The 16,822-nt window shown below is 35.3% G+C and overlaps 1 protein-coding gene and 1 non-coding gene across 5 annotated transcripts in view; one reads left to right on the top strand and one right to left on the bottom strand.

The window, feature by feature from the left end:
- TMEM108 (transmembrane protein 108) overlaps nt 1-16,822 on the bottom strand; it is a 362,221-nt gene that overhangs the window by 266,178 nt on the left and 79,221 nt on the right. The window lies entirely within an intron of this gene.
- LOC132365658 (U6 spliceosomal RNA) lies at nt 2,294-2,397 on the top strand. The gene has a single exon (XR_009503181.1). It is a non-coding gene; the product is annotated as a U6 spliceosomal RNA (small nuclear RNA).

A 16,822-nucleotide genomic window follows, 5' to 3' on the forward strand; every position in this document is an offset into this window, starting at 1 on the left:
AAAGGCTTTGGCCCTACATCAAAAGACTGATGAACAAATGTGAACATATGTTTTAAGTTATAATAAACATTTTTAATATATCATTTTTATGTCTCCCTATTTTAACCAATATTTTTTATTAAAAAATCATGTCTCATATCAGAAGGCTTCCACCATAATTTAAGAGGACTGAAGGCAAGACTGTAAGTGGGCAAGTATCTATAGATGAGGCTAGAGAGGTTGTGGCAATGCAACCACAAGCTCTGCACACATGCTGGAATATGTAGGTTCACATACAGACTATAGAGAAGCCATTGATGTGATAAGATTCTTGGTTGAGAAAGATCATGTAAACGTGGAGAATGCTTTGGAGAGTCAAGACTAGAGGCTGTTGAAGTAAACCTGTGAAGAAATGATGAGGCTTTAACTAAGGCTGGGATAGTGAGAGGAACATAACTTGCAGTCAGTGCATAAAGTAAACAGGACCTGGTGAGCTGGTAAGACAACGGTGAAGTGGTATGGCAATGGGAGCTCTCATTGGACTCTTATGGACAACATCTGGCATATGTTTCAAAAATCCTTAAAACTATAGGTAACTTTGACCCAGATATTCCATTTTTAGGTCCTGTCCACATAAAATAATTACCAATTTCACACCAATTTTTACATATAAGACTGTTTTCATTCCCCCATTACATATAAGAGCAAAAACTGGGAGCCAACTTAGAATGTCCAAAAGTAGGGCACAGATAAATTATGATTCATCTAAATAGTGAATATTTCACATACATGCATGTGACAATGAGGAAATATTTTTAATTAAGGTAATAAAAACACTATGATTTCAATTTTGCAAATCAAAAGTTATATACACAACTACATATGATATCTAGATATAGGTATGAACACACACAAAACAAAGCTTTTAAGGCTATTCGCAGTGATTATGGTTATAAATAACAACAGTGATCTCTATGAAGTGGTGTCATAGGGTTTTTATTTTCTTTACTGAGCTCAAGTGTACTTTATAGATTTCTTCCAACTCACATATTACTGCTATAATCAGAAAAGTATTAGAAAAAAATTACTTCCTGGTTTCATATTTGATGGACTAGATAGGGGAATCTAAGTCTAATGCATATGTATAGTTTTAAAGAGGACTCCTTTGGGGTACTGAACAAATCCTAACCCTTCACCATTTTAATGATTACATCACATATCCCCACTGGTAAGTGTCTAGGCTGAATTTCTCATTTTTTCAATCCAAACTCACAAAGCAGGCCTGCTCTGTCCTTGATTTACTTCGCCTTTCTCAGACTGAATCAAAATAAAACCAGAAGGTTAAGGTAAGAAACCTAAAGCAAATATTCTTACATTGGGAATCCACGGCTAGCTCTTTATAAAGTCATGGATGAGTTAATTGTAGCATCCGCACAGAGTAATGGATATGGTGAGGCTTATTTCCTTTACTAATAGATCTAGTCATAAAAAAGTAACAGTAAACCATGTCCGTGTCTCTGGATAATTACTAAATGATGTCAAACTATAAATAAATTCTACATAGAAGTCAAACATTCAGATAGTAGTAAAACAACAAAATAGGTAATAATAAATATAATACATATTAATAAAACAATATAATAAGTAATTTTAAAGCAATCTTCTCAGTGCCATCTATACACATATGTGATTACTAGATAAACAGAAAGGCAAAGTGACAAAAACTGGACATGAAAGGATATTTCCACTTTATAATAAAATAAACTTATAAAGTAGCTGATAATTTACAAAGCAGCCTCACATACATTTCATACATAAATTTAGCTCCTATGATGAAAACATTATCATACCATTTTATAGGTGAAGAAACAGACTCAAAAGGGAGTTAATTAGTAACAAGATCATATATGAAAGAATAAATCTCACTGGAAAAGTAAATATATAGTAAAGGTAATAATTAATTACTTATAAAGCTAGTGTAAAGGTTAAAAGACAAAAGTAGTAAATGTAACTATGCTTACAATAATTAGTTATGGGATACACAAAATAAACAGATGTAAAAATATGACATTAAAAACATAAAACATGTAGGGGGACAGTAAGTAAAAATGTTGATTTTAAAGTGGGAACACACTTAAGTTGTTATCAACTTAAAACAGAATGTAAGTTATTATATGTAAGCCTCACAGTAACCACAAAGCAAAAGCCTACAGTAAATACAAAAAAGACAAAGAGAAATAAATATAAATGTAATCACTAAAGAAAGTCAAACAGCAAGTGAAGAGAGCAAGAAAAGACAAAAGGAACAGATATGGTCACTTCAGTAGCACATATACTAAAATTGCAACAATACAGAGAAGATTAGCATGGTCCCTGCACAAGGATGACATGCAAATTCATGAAGTGTTCAATATTTTTAACAAAGAGAAGGCTTAAAGAACAAACAGAGATGAACAATACAATAACTGGAATGAAAAATATGAAAAATACACTAGAAGGAATCAATAGCAAAATAACTGAGGCAGAAAAACGAATAAGTGAGCTGGAAGACAGAATGGTGAAAATCACTGCCACAGAGCAGAAAAAAAGAATGAAAAGAAATGAAGACAGTCTCAGAGACCTCTGAGACAACATTAACACACCAACATTCGCATTATAGGGGTCCCAGAAGGAGAAGAGACAGCGAAAGGGACTGAGAAAATATTTGAAGAGATTATAACCAAAAACTTCCCTAATATGAGAAAGGAAACACTCATTCAAGTCCAGGAAGCACAGAGAGTCCCATACAAGATAAACCCAAGGAGGAACATGCTGAGACACATATTAATAAAACTGATAAAAATTAAAGACCAAAAAAAAAAAAAAAACAACAACAAGGTAAAAGCAACAAACAACATACAAGAGAACCCCCATAAGGTTAACTGCTGATTTTTCAGGAAAAACTCTGCAGGCCAAAAGGGAGAGGCATGACATATTTAAAGTGATGAAAGGGAAAAAGCTACAACCAAGAATACTCTACCCAGCAAGACTTTTGTTCAAATTCAAAGGAGAAATCAGAAGTTTTACAGACATGCAAAAGCTAAGAGAATTCAGCACCACCAAACCAGCATTACAACAAATCCTGAAGGAACTTCTCTAGGCAGGAAAGAAAAGGCCACAAATAGAATCAAGAAAATTACAAATGGGGAAGCTCACCGGTAAAGGAAAAGATAAAGGTATGAAATCATACACAAAGAAGTTTGATATCAAAACCAGCAATCATGAGAAGAGGAGAGTACAAATGCAGGATATTGGAAAGGCATTTGAAATTAAAAGACCAGCAACTTAAACAATCTTGTTTATATATAGACTGCTATATCAAAGCCTCATGGGAACCACAACCCAAAAATCTACCATAGATACACACACAAAAAAGAAAAAGCAATCCAAACGCTTCACTAAAGATAGACATCAAATCACAGAAGAAGAGAACAAAAGAGGAAGAAAAAAGACCTTCAAAAACAAATCCAAAACAATTAAGAAAATGGCAATAGGAACATACATATCAATAATGACCTTAAATGTAAATGGATTAAATGCTCCAACCAAAAAAGACATGGACTGGCTGAATGGATACAAAAACAAGACCTGTATATATGCTCTCTATGAGAGATCCACTTCAGATCTAGGGACACATACAGACTGAAAGTGAAGGAATGGAAAAAGATATTCCATGCAAACTGAAATCAAAAGATAGCCAGAGTAGCAAGAATCATATCAGACAAAATAGACTCTAAAATAAAGAATGTTACAAGAGACAAAGAAGGACACTACATAATGATCAAGGGATCAATCCAAGAAGAACATATAACAATTGTAAATATATATGCACGCAACATAGGAGCACCTCAATATATAAGGTTAACAGCCATAAAAGGAGAAACTGACAGTAACACAATAATAGTGGGAGACTTTAATACCCCACTCTCATCAATGGACAGATCATCCAGACAGAAAATCAATATGGAAACACAGGCCTTAAATGACACATTAGACCAGATGGACTTAATTGATATTTATAGAACATTCCATCGGAAAGCAGCCGAATACACTTCCTTCTCAAGTGCACGTGGAACATTCTCCAGGATAGATCACATCTTGAGCCACAAATCAAGCCTTGGTAAATTTAAGAAAACTGAAATCATACCAAGCACCTTTTCTGACCACAACGTTATGGGATTAGAAATCAATTACAGGGGGAAAAAACTGTAAAAACCACAAACACATGGAGGCTAAACAATATGTTACTAAACAACCAACAGATTACTGAAGAAATTAAAGAGGAAATTAAAAAAGTACCTAGAGACAAATGACAATGAAAATACGATGGTCCAAAACCTTCGGGACTCAGTAAAAGCAGGTCTAAATGAGAAGTTTATACCAATACACTCTTACCTCAGGAAACAAGAAAAATCTCAAATAAACAACCTAACCTTACACCTAAACCAACCAGAGAAAGAGGAAAAAACAAAACCCAAAGTTAGTAGAAGGAAAAAAATCATAAAGATCAGAGCAGAAATAAATGAAACAGAGACGAAGAAAACAATAGCAAAGATCAATGAAACTAAAAGCTGGTTCTTTGATAAGATGAACAAAACTGATAAACCTTTAGCCAGACTCATCAAGAAAAAGAGAGGACTCAAATCAATTAAAGAAGAAATGAAAAAGGAGAAGTTACAATTGACACTGCAGAAATACAAAGGATCATAAGAGACTACCACAAGCAACTCTATGCCAATAAAATGGACAACCTAGAAGAAATGGACAAATTCTTAGAAAGATACAACCTTCTAAGACTGAATCAGGAATAAATAGAGAATATGAACAGACCAAACACAAGTACTAAAATTGAAACAGTGATTAAAAAACTTCCAACAAACAAAAGTACAGGACCAGATGTCTTCACAGGTGAATTATATTGAACATCTGGAAAAGAGTTAACACCTACCCTTTTTAAACTTTTCCATAGAATTGCAGACCAAGGAACACTCCCAAACTCATTCTATGATGCCACCATCACCCTGATACCAAAACCAGACAAAGACACCACAAAAAAAGAAAATTACAGGCCAATATCACTATGAACATAGATACAAAGATACTCAACAAAATACTAGCAAATCGAATCTAACAATACATTAAAAGGATCATACACCATGATCAAGTAGGATTTATCCCAGGGATGCAAGGAATCTTCAATATCCGTAAATCAATCAGCGTGATACACCACATTAAGTACTAACTGAAGAATAAAAACCATATTATCATCTCAATAGATGCAGAAAAAGCTGTCGACAAAATTCAACATCCATTTATGATAAAAACTCTCCAAAAAGTGGGCATAGAGGGAACCTACCTCAATATAATAAAGGCTATATATGACAAACCCACAGCAAACATTATTCATAATGGTGAAAAACTGAAAGCATTTCCTCTAAGATCAGGAACAAGACAAGGTTGCCCACTCTCACCACTATTATTCAACATAGTTTTGGAAGTTTTAGCCATAGCAATCAGAGAAGAAAGGGAAATAAAAGGAATCCAAATCAGAAAAAAAGAGTTAAAACTGTCACTGTTTGCAGGTGACATGATACTGTACATAGAGAATCTAAAGATGCTACTAGAAAACTACTAGAGCTCATCAATGGATTCAGTAAAGCTTCAGGATACAAAATTAATACACAGAAATCTCTTGCATTCCCATACACTAACAACAAAAGATCAGAAAGAGAAATTAAGGAAACAATCCCATTTACCATCGCATCCAAAAGAATAAAGTATAAACCTACGTAAGAAGACAAAAGACCTCTATTCTGAAAACTATAAGATGCTGATGAAAGAAATTGGAGATGACACAAACAGATGAAAGGATATACCATGTTTTTGGACGGGAAGAATCCATATTGTCTAAATGCCTATACTACCCAAAGCAATCTAAAGATCCAATGCAATTCCCATCAAATTACCAATGGCATTTTTCACAGAACTAGAACAAAAAATTTTTAAATTTATATGGAAACACAAAAGACCCCAAATAGCCAAAGCAATCTTGAGAAAGAAAAACGGAGCTGGAGGAATCAGACTCCCTGACTTTAGACTATACTACAAAGCTAGTCATTAAAACAGTATGGTACTGGAACAAAAACAGAAATATAGATCAATGGAATAGGACAGAAAGCTCAGAAATAAACTCATGCACCTATGATCAATTAATCTATGAAAGGGAGGCAAGAATATACAGTGGAAAAAAGACAGTCTCTTCAAAAAGTGGTGCTGGGAAAACTGGAGAGCTACATGTCAAAAGATGAAATTAGAACACTCTCTAATACCATACACAAAAATAAACTCGAAATGGATCAAAGATCTAAACATAAGGCCAGACACAATAAAACTCTTAGAGGAAAACATAGGCTGAACATTCTTTAACATAAATCACAGTAAAATCTTTTATAATCCACCTCTTAGAATAATGAAAATAAAAACTAAAATAAACAAATAGAACCTAATGAAACTTAAAAGCTTCTGCACAAAAAAGGAAAACCATCAAGAAGATGAAAAGACAACCCACAGAATGAGAGAAGATATTTGCAAATGAAGTGATGGACATGAGATTAATCTCCAAAATACACAAACAGCTCATGCAGTTCTATGTCAGAAAAATAAACAACCCAATCAAAAAATGGCAGAATATCTAAATATACATTTCTCCAAAGAAGACAGATGGCCAAAAAGCAAATGAAAAAATGCTCGACATCACTAATTATCAAAGAAATGCAAATCAAACCTACAATGAGGTATCACCTCACATCGGTCAAAATAGTCATCATCAAAAAGTCTACAAACAATAAATACTGGAGAGGGTGTGGAGAAAAGGGAACCCTCCTACAATGTTGGTGGGACTGTATATTGGTACAACCACTATGGAGAACAGTATGGAGGTTCCTTAAAAAACTAAAAAATAGAACTACCATATGATCCAGCAATCCCATTGCTGGACATATCTTTGGAGAAAACAATAATCTGAAAGGATATATGCACCCTAATGTTCACTGAAGCACTATTTACAATAGCTGAGGCATAGAAACAACCTAAATGTCCATTGACAGAGGAATGGATAAAGAAGCTGTGGTACATATATACAATGGAGTATTACTTGGCCACAAAAAAGAATGAAATAATGCCATTTGTAGCAACATGGGTGAACCTAGAAATTATCACGCTAAGTGAAGTAAGTCAGACAGAGAAAGACAAATATCATATGACATCACTCATATGTGGCATCTAATTTTAAAAAAAGATAGAAGTGAACTTATTTACAAAACAGAAACAGACTTACAGATATCAAAAACAAACTTATGGTCACCAAAGGGGAAATGTCAGGGCAATGGATAAATCAGGAGCTTGGATGAACAAACACACACTACTATATATATGATAGATAACCAACAAGGGCCTCCTGTATAGCACAGGGAACTCTACTCAATATTCTGCGGTAAGCTGTACGAGAAAAGAACCAAAAAAAGAATGAATATACGTATATGTATAACTGAATCACTTTGCTGTACACGTGCAACTAACACAACATTGTAAATCAACTATACTTCAACAAAATGAGAATATTAAAAAAAGGGGGAAAAAGGAACAGAGAGGAACTACAAAAACAGCAAAAGAATTAACAAGATGGCAATAACCATGTACCTAACAATAATTATTTTAAATGTAAACACACTGAATTCTCCAATCAAAAGACAGAGTGGCTGAATGTATAAAAACACCAGACACATCTATATGCTGCCTACAAGAGAGACAAATCAGATCAAAAGACACAAACTGAGGGGATGGTAAAAGGTATTCCATGCAAATGGGAACAAAAAGAAAGCTGTAGCAAAACTTATATCAGACAAAATAGACTTTTTAAAAAACAAAAAAGACTGTAACAAGAGACAAAGAAGGACATAACATAATTATAAAGGGTTCAATCCAAGAACACATAACAACTGTAAAAATATATGCACCCAATATAGGAGAACCTAAATAGATAGAGCAAATATAAACAAACATAAAGGGAGAAATTGACAGCAACACAATAATAGAAGGCGACTTCAACACCTCACTTACATCAGTGGACAGATCACCTAGACAAAAAGCCAATAAGGAAATACTGGCCTTAAATGACACATTAGACCAAGCAGACATAATAGATATAAATAGAACATTCCATCCAAAAGCAGAATACACATTCTTTTCAAGTGCACATGGAATATTCTCCAGGATAGATCACATGCTAGGTCACAAAACAAGTCTCAATAAATTTAAGAAGATTTAAAACATATCAAACAACTTTTCTGACCACAACAGTATGAGACTAGAAATCAATTACAACAAAAAAACTGCAAAAACCACAAACATTTGGAGGTTAAACAATATGCTACTAAACAAGCAATGGGTCACTGAAGCAATCAAAGAAGAGGAACTTCCCTGGCAGTCCAGTGGTTAAGACTGCGCCTTCCAATGCAGGAGGTGCAGGTTCAATCACTGGTCGGGGAGCTAAGATCCCACATGCCTCAGGGCCAAAAAACCAAAACATACAGCAGAAGCAATATTGTAACAAGTTCAATAAAGACTTTAAAAATGGTCCACATCAAAAAAAAAAAAATCTAAAAAAGAAATCAAAAGATATGTGGAGACAAATGAAAATGGACACACAACAATCCAAAATCCATGGGATGTGGCAAAAACAGTTCTAAGAGGGAAGTTCATAGTAATAAATGCTTACCTCAAGAAACAAGTTTCAAATAAACAATCTAATTTTACACCCCAAGGATCTAGAAAAAGAAGAACCAATGAAGCCAAAAGTTAGTAGAAGAAATAACAAGGGTAATAGCAGAAATAGATGAAATAGAGACTTTAAAAAACAAGAGAAAAAAGCAGTTAAACTAAGAGCTGGTTCACTGAAAAGATAAGCAAAATTGACAAACCTTTAGCTAGACTCACCAAGAGAAAAAGAGAGGCCTCAAACAAATCAAAAATGAAAGGAAAGATGTTACAACTAATACCACAGAAACACAAAGAATCATAAGAGATTACTATGAAGAATTACATGCCAACAAACTGGACAACCTAGAATATATATAAACTCCTAGAAACATATTATCTACCAAGACTGAATCATGACGAGTAGGAAATCTGAGCAGATCCATTACTAGCAAGGCATCTGAATTGGTAATCAAAAATCTCCCAACAAACGTGAGTCCAGGACCAGATGGCTTCACCAGTGAATTCCACCAAACATTCAAAGCATTAGTACCAATCTTTCTCAAACTCGCCCTCAAAATATGGGAGAACGCCTCCAAATACATTTTACGAGGTCTGTATTACCCTGATACCAAAACCAAACAAGGATGGCATACAAGAAAGAAAATTACAGGCCCAAATCACTGATAAACACAGGTGAAAAATCCTCAACAAAATATTAGCCAACTGAATTCAACAATATATTAAAAGGATCATACACCATTATCAAAGGGGATTTATCAGCGATGCAAGGATGGTTCAACATCTGCAAGTCTGTCAGTGTGATTCACCATATTAACAAAATGAAGGATAAATATTATATGATCATCTCAATAGATGCAGAAAAAGCATCTGACAAAATTCAACATCCATTTATGATTAAAAAAAAAAAAAACAACTCTCAACAAAGCGGGTATAGGAGGAACATACCCGAACATAATAAAGGCTATATATGGCAAGCCCACAACTAACACCATACTCAATAGTGAAAAGCTGAAATCTTTTGCTCTAATATCAGGAACAAGACAAGGATGTCACTCCAGCCACTTTTATTCAACATAGTATTGGACGTTTTAGCCACAGCAATTAGGCAAGACAAAAAATAAATAAATAAAAGGCATCCAAATTGGAAAGGAAGAAGTAAACTTGTCTCTATTTGCAGATGCCATGATACTATACATAGAAAACCCTAAAGATTCCATCAAAAAAATGGTTAGAACTAATAAACAAATTCAGTAAAGGTGCAGGACAAAAAATCAATACACAAAAATCAGCTGCATTTCTTTATAGTAATAATGGACTATCAGAAAGAGAAATTAGGAAAATAATCCCATTTACAATAGCATCAAAGAATACAATACCAAGGAAGAAATTTAACCAAGGAGGTGAAAGATCTCTATACTGAAAACCACAAGACATTGATGAAAGAAATTGAAGATGGCACAAATAAATGGAAAGGTATTCCATGCTCATGGATTGAAAGAATTAGTATTGTTAAAATGTCCATACTATCAGAAGCAATAATATACAGGTTCAATCTAACCCCTATCAAAATTCCAATGGCATTTTTCACAGAAATAGGATAAAAAATCTTAAAATGTGTATGGAAACATAAAAGACCCCAAATAGTCAAAGTAATCTTAAGAATAACAAAGCTGGAAGTATCACACTCCCTGATTTCAAACTGTATTACAAAGCTAAAGTAACTAAAACAGTATGGTATTTGCATATAAAAGGACACATAGATCAATGGAACGAAACAGAGAGCCCAGAAATTAACCCACACATACATGGTAAATTAATTTATGACAAAGGACCAAAGAATATACAATGGGGAAAGGACAATCTCTTCAATAAAAGGTTCTGGAAAAACTGGATAACTACATGCAAAAGAAGGAAACTGGACAATTATCTCATAACATATACAAAAATTAACCCTAAAGGGATTACATACTTGAATGTAAGACATGACACCATAAAATTCCTAGAAGAAAACACAAGTGGTAAGCTCATTGACATAGGTCTTGGTGATGATTTTTTGAATCTATGTCAAATGCAAAAGAACAAAGGCAAAGATAAGCAAGTGGGAGTACATCAAACTAAAATGCTTCTGCACAGCAAAGGAAACCACCAAGAAATGTAAAGGGAACCTACAGAATGGGAGGAAATATTTGCAAATTATGTATCTGATAAGGGGCTAATATCCAAGATACATAAAGAACTCATACAACTCAATAGCAAACACAAACAAAAAAGAAACAAAGCTTGCACACAAACAATCCAACTAAAAATGGGCATAAGAGCTGAATAGACTTCTTTTTCCAAAGAAGTCATACAGATGGCCAACACGTACATGAAAAGATGCTCAACATCATTAATCATTACAGAAATGCAAATCAAAACCACAATGAGATATCACATTATACCTCTTGGAATGGCTATCATCAAAAAGACAAGAAATAACAAGCATTGGCAAGGATTTGTAAAAAAGGGAACCCTCGTGCACTGTTGGTGGGAATGTAAATTGGTATAGCCAATATGGATAACAGTATGCAGTTTCCACAACAAATTAAAAATAGAACCACCATATGATCTAGTAATTCCACTTCTGGGTATTTATCCAAAGAAAATGAAAATACTAATTTGATAAGATATGTCTACCCCTATGTTCATCACAGAATTAGCCAAGATGTGGAACCAACCTAAGTGCCTATCAATGGATGAATGGATTAAGAAACTGTGGTGTGTAGGGCTTCCCTGGTGGCACAGTGGTTAAGAATATGCCTGCCAATGCAGGGGACACGGGTTCAAGCCCTGGTCCAGGAAGATACCACATGCCACGAAGCAACTAAGCCCGTGAGCCACAACTACCGAGCCCGCGTGCCACAACTACTGAAGCCCATGCACCTAGAGCCTGTGCTCTGCAACAAGAGAAGCCACCACAATGAGAAGGCTGCACACCACAACAAAGAGTAGCCCCTGCTCGCCACAACTAGAGAAAGCCCATGTGCAGCAACAAAGACCCAACCCAGACAAAAATAAATAAATTAAATAAATTTAAAAGTAAATAAATAAAAAAAGACTATGTGGTTAAAAAAAAAAGAAACTGTGGTGTGTATATATACAATAGAATATTATTCAGTCACAAAGAAGAATAAAATCTTGCCATCTGCGACAACATGGATGGACCTCAAGGGCATTATGCTAAGTGAAATAAGTCAGAGAAAGACAAATACCGTATGATCTCTCTTATATGTGGAATTTAAAAAACAAAAACGAGCTCATAGATACAGAGAACAGATTGGTGGTTGCAAGAGGCGGGGGGTAAGTGGTGGGAGAAATGGGTGAACTTTTTTATAAGTTTAAATAAATTGAATAAAAAGAATTTTTTAAAGAAATTCGATTTTTTAAAAAATGGTTTTCACCACCAGTCTAAACCATGAGAAATCCACTTCTTTTCCTTTTTGTCTGCTCCTTAAATCTCAAGTATACTTGAAATGCATTAACCACCACAAAACATTGTTAAGGTTTTCCTTTGCATAAGACATTTAAATTGATTCTGTAACTACCAAACACCACAGATGCAGGCTATTAACCTTGAGTGATCGCTTTTGTAAACACACTGCATTCTGAAGACAGATCAAAGGTTGTATCTTGCTCCCATGATGACCCACTGTCATGGTCCCTAAGTAACTTCAATAACATTGTTTGGAATAGCCAATTTAACCAAGTTTTAGTTTTTTCCCCTCATGTATACACAATGTTTCTAACATGCAGTGGGGCTGATGGAGAAAAGAATGGGGAAGATACTTGCATTACAAATACAGACAATGGCATCTCCTCCACGGAGACACCTAGACATTTCCTCTGAGGGCCAACTGCTCAAGGTAAGTTGAATTGTGCCCTGGTTTCTTGGTTGTCATGTTTGCAAACCTCTATTTTCTCCCCACTGGTTATTTATTCAGTGTCAGTTCATGAACGGTACTTTGCTGGGCTTTACGCCATATTATTTAAATATACTTGGTCTTCTAAAATGTGAGAAATATAATCCACAGAAAACCGTAGTGACTGAGTTAAATAAGAGAACAAGCAGTCACAAAACAAGCAGGCCTTCAGAATTTGCACTGCTCTTTACCATCTATTGTCTCCTTTGATATACCTTATAGGAAAGACAGTGCATACTGCCTGGTGAGGCAGAACCATCAGAATTGTGTGCTCGGTTGAGGTGAGGCCGTTCAGACATAATCCAAAGAAATAAGAAAGACTGTACTGCTCATTAGTAGAGACATCCTAAGAGACTCCCTCATCTCCCAGTCACATTGAAAAATGCCACCCTCTGTATCCTCAAGAGTGAATGTAAGTGAGCACTGCTCATGTGCTCCAGGAAGATACTGTGGAAGAGGTTATGAAGACCAGATCTTCATTCTTTGGGATAACCTCAGACAGTCCTCTTTCTTTAGCATAGCTTACAGATTCACAGGCCAAGATGGCAAAAGTGAGAAAACTGCAGTTGAATGGAAAGAATATTTGCAAGGGAACAAAACAGCAGCTGGCTTTCAGCTTTGCCACAATTATTAAGTGTTCTATGGAGAATTTTTGTTTTGCATAATAAATTAAAAGTTAATACACATAAATCAGACCAGGTTTCTACAGGGGCTGAGAGGCAGGTGCATGCATAGTAGATGGAACCACCTCCTGTCTCTGACTATACGCACCCACACTTCCCACAAACCTCTTCTAGTCCATTATCTGAAATGTACACCATTAATGAGTCAGGCCTTTGAATCTGCTATTAGAACACAAATTCCTTTCTGAGAGGCAACATACCAGGCTATCAGCTATTAATAACCTCTTCATTAATCAGAAAATAAGAAGCTAGTTATCTAGAAAGGGCCTAAGGGAATGATGAGAAAAGTGGAATTATTCATTTATCAACACTTTTTTGAAGATCTACTAACTGAACACCATAGTACCAAGTGGGGATAAGGTGATGAATTCATTCACTCATTCACTCACTAACTGCCTCCCTCATTCACTTGTTCATTCATACAACAGATATACCAGGAATTGGGACATGAATTCTGCCCTCAGAGAGAGACTATAATCCATTAAAAGAAATATTATTTGTATCTACAAAACAGGAATAAATACCATGAATTTAAAAAATGCTATTAGTATGGAAGTTAGTAGATAAGAGAGATTAATATAGATGAGGTGATCAAATACGGCTTCATGGAGAAGGCATTTAACCTGAATGTTGAAGGATGGCTAGCATATGAATATGCCAAGTGGGAGAGACGGCTGAAGAAATGGCCTAAATATGCTAACCTGCTGCTTAAGGGAGCCAGCCAGCATGAGGCAGCAGAACTCTGCTGCTGCCAGACGCTGGGGGGAATGGAAGGGGGGAAAGTGAATGATGAGGTGTGCAAAAAGGAAGAAATTCCAGAGGCAGGCAGCATGTCTTGCTTTACCAATGTGCCTGGGGCCAGGCTTGTGCTTATTTACGTCTCAGGCCTTCTGCTTCTGAAAGTATAATTTTGTGGATCTTGGAGATTCTCTAGCCAAAGAGCCCTTATTTTACAGAAGAGAAAACAGGAGTTTGATAAATTATCCAAGGCCACAGAGCTAGTAAGTGGCTGATTTGAGACTATGACCAAGTTACCCTGAAATGAATAAATGTAGCATTTTTTCCATGTGTGCTGAGGGCTATCAAGCTAGCTAGCAGCATCTCTCATGTGTGTATGTCTACACATGACAGTAGAGGAAAAAGGGAGAATTATCAACTCTGAGATTAATCAGAAGAGACATGGGATATGAGAAGTTTAAGAAACACAGACCTGCATATTTTCACATCATGAAAGAAGCTCCTTTTGGAAACAACGACTTAACTGGAACCTTGGGCTACAATATTTCCATCTATACGATAGTGGTCTATGAACTATAACAACTCAAGCTTCTAAGACCTTAGCTATCAAGGTGCCTGCTTCACACATCAACTCCCCTCACTGTCATTAACTACTATTGTTATAAATGCAAATAGAAGGTTCATGGATGGCCAAGGATTGACTTCTCAGCAGGATAAAATGGAACCAGCAGAAAAGCAGCCAGCCATCCACCACTTGAGTTTAAATTGAAAACATCTCGCTTGATAGCCAGATTTCCAATTCAGAAAGATAAGCTGTCTTAACAGTAAACATGAAATGCCAAGAAAAACATAAAAAATATTTTAAAGCAAGTTGCATTGGGCCTTCTATCTATCTGTTCTTAGAAATTTCTGCCTCCATCAGAATTAAGTTTCCTCTACTCGGTAAGTCATAAATTTCCCCAAATTCCAGACCACTCAGAGCAGTGCTGAGCAGATGAACGTTTAAAAATCACAGAATTAGAGATTGTTGGCAAGTATCTTAGACATTATCTGTTCTGAACGTTTAAAAATCACAGAATTAGAGATTGTTGGCAAGTATCTTAGACATTATCTGTTCTGACTCTATTTTCACATAAGATGGAACTAGCCAAGAGAAACAATGACTTGGCCAAGGTTATACACATAATAAAGATATAGAACCAGTTCCAGAGGCAGATTTTCTGCCTCAGGACTTTGTTTGCCCACCTAGGGCCTGGGGAGCAAGCTTTCTTGCTATTCTCCTCACTGGCCAGGTGGGAGGAGGATTCTACTCCCCTTACCAAGAACACAGCGTGCTCAGGGTTCAGGCTTTAATCAGGGACAGTTCCAGCTCCCCAACTCAAGTGGGATTTCACTTCAACCTTTCAAATCCTTACCTACAAACATAAAATATTAAAAGTGAGATTATCTTCTTCCTCCCAAGCCACTGATGTGACAGAACACCTTTTTCAGGTAAGTCTAAGTGAACTTTTTTAGATATTCCCAAGCTTTGTGCCACTTCTTTCTACAAAATTTCCCTTTTCACTTTTAAAAATTTGATGCTTTATGAATGAATGCATTATAATATAAATATATCTTCAAAAAGTATTACAGAATTCGAAGCTATGGACAGATCCTACAATACAGAATGGTTAAGGGTATGATCACTTGATGGAAAATGAATTCGATACTAACATCATCTTGGTAATTAACATCAAGACTACACTGTGAATTAGGAAAATTTTTTAGGATTTAATGTTAAGGGAAAAAAATCCAAGTTATAGTAGTAAATACAATCTATGATTACACTTTGTAAAACCATGCTTTTAAAAAGGTTAAAAACTAACTAATAATTGCCACTGTGTTGCAGTTGTAGAATGCTATTTTAAAATGCTATTTTTAAAACTATTTTTTAAAAAAATAGCAAATGCTATTTTAAAAACTTCTAAGATTCTAAAAAGTGAACTATTATAATATTTTGATATATTTAAAATCATACAACTAAAGCAAATTATAAATTTAAAATTTGATAGAAAACTTTTAAGTATCACTTGGGTAAAAGAGGCTTGAGAATACTATCAGCTACAGGTTCTAGATCCTGGAGTTCAGGAAACAATGGAGATGTTTCACAGCACTCTTAGTATGCCAACTAATCAATGAGAAAGAATTCTGCTGACTTTTCATACCTGACTCCTTACCAGTCTGGATCTGAAATGAAGTTGATTTATTTCCATCACTTAATTGTTTATAAATTCAAGGCTCAAATGATGGACTGTTTCTTCCTGGCTCCCCTCCCTGCCATCATTAGCTTGGCATCAGAAGAAAAAGCCGCAAGCCTCCTCCCAAGGTATGCCTTGTAATTTTGAAGCTGTAAGTATTGCTGGAGTCACCATACTTTATAGACTCAGTATTTTATTATTATACAGGGACAGACCAGTTGAAACTTAGCAAGAGAAGGTACCAAATAATGTGTATTTTCAGAGAGGATCAAAAGAAGCATGATATGTTTGTGTTCTTATGCTACCATGATAGTTCTTAGATGACTCTCAAATCAGAGAAGTATCTCTTTGTCAGAGTTTTTAGAAAGAGAAGATTAGTAGATATAGAGAATTAGGGAGTATGCTCTTT

Source organism: Balaenoptera ricei, chromosome 4 (genome assembly GCF_028023285.1).
Source record: "Balaenoptera ricei isolate mBalRic1 chromosome 4, mBalRic1.hap2, whole genome shotgun sequence".
Lineage (NCBI taxonomy): Eukaryota > Metazoa > Chordata > Mammalia > Artiodactyla > Balaenopteridae > Balaenoptera > Balaenoptera ricei.